The 4,143-nt window shown below is 33.6% G+C and overlaps 1 pseudogene; it reads left to right on the plus strand.

The window, feature by feature from the left end:
• Nucleotides 1-1,936: 1,936 nt before the first annotated feature.
• Nucleotides 1,937-2,055, plus strand: LOC112483363 (annotated as a pseudogene).
• The last annotated feature ends 2,088 nt before the right edge of the window (nt 2,056-4,143 follow it).

Below are 4,143 nucleotides of genomic sequence, written 5' to 3' on the forward strand. Positions count from 1 at the left end.
TAAGACACTACTACACTCCCTCAAGAATGATAAAAATTCAAAAAGGCTATCAGTACCAGGTATAAACAATATTGCCCCAATAAATTTATTTAAAAAAAATTTCATGGCTGGTAGGTACATAAATTGATACAAATATTTTAGAAAGTTGTTGTGATTGTCTACAAAAGTTATAAACATGCATGCCGTGTGTTAAATAACCAAAAAGAAATGAGTGTGCATGTGAAACAAAAGATATGCATGAGCAGGTCTATAGCAGAATTATTTATAACAGCACTAAACTACAAAAGATGCCAAATATCCATTTATCCAAAGACGAATGGATGCATAAATTGTGGTATATGTGTGGCTGAATTTTAGAAACATAATATTGGTTAAAAGAAGCTATACAAACAAGAATGCATACTATTTGGTTCCACTTCCAAACATATTATCCATAGAAGAAACTAGAGAGTTAGAAATCATGGTAGTCATCACCTTTGGGAAAGAGATAAGAGGTGGGGATCGGGAGGAGTCATAAGGGCAGCTTCTAGTATAGTCTTATAAGTACCTGCTTTTCACTAATTCTTTGAACTATGCATTTATGTTTTTTGTGCTTTTCCAAATGTGTTAGCCATTGCATTAGTTTCCCAGGGCAGCCAAAATAAATTATGACAAAGGGTGGCTTAAAACAACAAAAACCTTCTCTCACAGTTCTAGAAGGCCAAAGTTCAAAATCAAGGTGTCAACAAAGCCATGCTCCCTCTGAGAATGAGTTGAAACCTTCCTGCCTCTTCCTAGCTTCTGGTGGTGGCTGCTGATCCTTGATGTTCCTTGGCTTATAGCTGCATCACTCTAACCTCTGCCTCTGTTGTCACATGGTGTTTTTACTTTGTGTCTCTGACTTCACATCGTCTTCTTATAAGGGCACCAGCCATATTGGAGTAGGAGTCCACTCTACTCTAGTACAATGTCATCTTAGCTAATTACACCTGTAAAGACCTTGTTGCCAAATAAGGTCACATTCTGAGTTGTTTGGGATTAAGACATCAACATATCTTTTTAGAGAAGCACAATTCAACCTGTAACACTTATCAAAAAAAAAAGTGGGGGGGGAGAAAAACTTAATCTGACCAACTAGCTGTTAATCGTATATACTTTCGGGTTGCTCTATCTATTCATAAATCATACTATACACAGTATTTTGGATCTTTTTTTTTTCACTTAACAGTACATTGTAAAGAACTTTCAAAATTTTCATACGTTTTGCACCATATTAATGCTAGATAATATTTCATTTTAGGGCCTACATAATTTTTTAAAGCAGTTCTTTATTCTTGTACGCTGGAGTATTTTCTAATTTTTTTTTTTTTAATGATATGAACACTTCTGAGGAGGACTCCCTTGTTGCTCAATCACTGGATATATCCAGAACTATTTTCGAAGTAAATTCCTACATGTAAAATTTTGTGTGAAATTAACACACAACTATATGTCTTTTGATAGCCGTTAACAAATAAAAGTCTAATGTATTTGTATCAGTTTCCTTTGCTGTCAGTGGGGTGTGAGAATGTCTGGTTCTTACACCCACCCATTCTAAAACCCAATGTTATGATCTTTATTCATTTTCACCTTTTATAAGGAAAATGTTTTAATTTTCCTTATGAACATCTCACTGTTTTAATTCACAGTGCTTACTTTTCAAAACTTTCTTGCACACATATATGCAACTCCTCTAATTTATAAGGTTCATCCCTCTTTGCACACTGTTTCTGGTGTTTAATTTGGTAAGTTTGGAAGGCTAAACTTTTTGTCACTAGATCTACCACTTAAAAGTTTTTTGGCTTTTAATAAATTCACTATAAAAGTAAAATCAAAATTGTCAAGATTATCAATTAAGTCATCATAATTTTGCCAAATGAAGACATAAAATGCAAACCAATTTTAAAACGCTATTTTTGTCTATGGCCATGTCATCCTGAATAAGCCCGATCCCGCCTGATCTTGAAAGCTAAGCAGGGTTGAGCCTGGTTAGTACTTGGATGGGAGACCACCTAGGAAGACCAGGTACTGTAAGCATAAAAAATAAAAAAATAAAGAATTGTAAGCTGACAAGGAACTTGCAATCTGTGAGGTCAACCAAGGGTTGCCTTGCCTAAAAAAATAATAAAATAAAATAAATAAATAAACTATTTTTTACCATTATTTTTTAAATGAAAAGCTTTTTTTACACAAAAAGTGGAATGACAATTTCAAATTAAAAGATTGTTCATTATATTATATAAATATAATTTTAATAAAGCTTACTATAATTGTTCTTATTTTTCTTATACTTGGACAGACAATTGAAAATTTCGTTAGGGACCAGCAATGTTTCTTAAATTAGTAAGGATAATTTTAGGGAAATTATACCACTGTCAGCAGGCCACATTCTCACAAAGGCAGGCCACTTGAGAGGTCTGTCAGGGTTGAGTTTTGGAAGGGATTGGTAGTTTCTTTTAGACGTTATAAGTACTATACAATGATATATTTGGAGTGAGATGTTGTTAGTCATGGCTATGTACGAGTATGTGTATTTGTTAGTATTATCATTATGACCTCTGAGTCACTAAGAAAATTCTAAATGTCACTTGGATACGGAATTTAGATCTCTGAATAGCAACCAGTGGAACAAGAGCAAAGTCTCAGCTTGGAGAGAAGTTCACCCCTTAAGCCATGCTTGTCGACTACCTTGGAAAGCATTCTCAAAAGCCTTTGACTTCCAAAGGCAGGTATCAAAGACTGTGCACATGCCATGCTGTAGGTGTCCCAAAGCTGAAGAAGGAACTGCCTGACAGAATTTATCTCCACTCTCACTTTTAAACTTTACTAATTGAGGTTGTGTTACCACTTCCTGTGTCCTCTTGCTTTTTCTAGATATTTTCAGCTTTTGCCACTTGCTAAAAGGGAGTATTTTTTCCATTGTGAATTGTCTACCGCTCTGTGATTAACAAAACCTCCACGGATAAAAGTAAACAGTTCTGGCTACTGCTTTTTATCTTCGGCTTTTATTTGGCCTATTGCCAGCATAAATTATATTATTGTCTTTCAAAATGGTTCAAGTGTATTGTGGTTAATGCCAGAATCAATATAAAAATAAGGCACAGCATATTGCATTTGGGTTGATAGAGCAATAATATAGTGTTGTTTTTCTTCTATCTGTACATAGACTTGCCTTTAGCACTTTATCTCTCCTACTTGCAGCCAAATTATGCTTCCTAAAATAGGCTTCTTGTTCTTTTGGATGTTTCTTTGGATATCTTTTCGGTGTTAAAATGTATATTCCAAGAAATGCTATAGATTCTAATTAAGCATTTAGTCAAATGAAGAACAAAATTTTCCCAATCTTACTTCTTTCTTAGATTAATTCATTGTGAGTCAAGTCCAGTGCTGGCCCAAAGACAGGCACATGCAAGGTGCACAATAGATAATTGCTGATGAACTGGAAGCTCTTTTACAAATTCAAAAGAAATGAGTTAATTTTCCCAGTAATATATATATATATATTCAAAAAGATACCCAAAACACCTACAAACCAAGAAAATACAGAATAAGTTCTTAGTCTTAGGTCAATGTTTTCTATGTGAAGCCTGTAGAGAACATTTAGGAAAGGCTTAGTCTTACATGAAATCACATTGATGTAGGGCACTCAAACATCAAGTCTGTTAAAATGTCAGTCCTTGCACTTGTAATAACTTCTTTTAGGCTGACTACCTCTTTCCTCAAAACCAGAGAAGTTATAACAGTTGCTATAAATAGATTTATAATTAGTAAAAATCTCATAAGATTAATTTTAAAATAGTAAGTGGAATGTCATACTATCTTATCTGACTCATGGTTCCTTAATCAATGCTTTTACCATTATTTTGTGATGCTACAAGGTTCAGGAAATTGACTTAAGATAAAACTCAGGGAAAATTGAATACAAATGAGGCTGTACTCTTACCATTTCTCAAAAAATGTTCTTTTTTTTTTTGGTACTATCTAGGTTTTACACGTTGCTGAAAACTTGGATATAAAGAAAATAAATAAAAATCAGATATTTTAACAAGAATGAAGGAGATTAATAGTAGACATATACTTAGATGAAAATTGCAAATGCCATAAAAGAATGAAATAAAGACTTAT

The sequence above is a fragment of the Pteropus alecto genome, unplaced genomic scaffold, assembly GCF_000325575.1.
Source record: "Pteropus alecto unplaced genomic scaffold, ASM32557v1 scaffold24, whole genome shotgun sequence".
Taxonomy (NCBI): domain Eukaryota; kingdom Metazoa; phylum Chordata; class Mammalia; order Chiroptera; family Pteropodidae; genus Pteropus; species Pteropus alecto.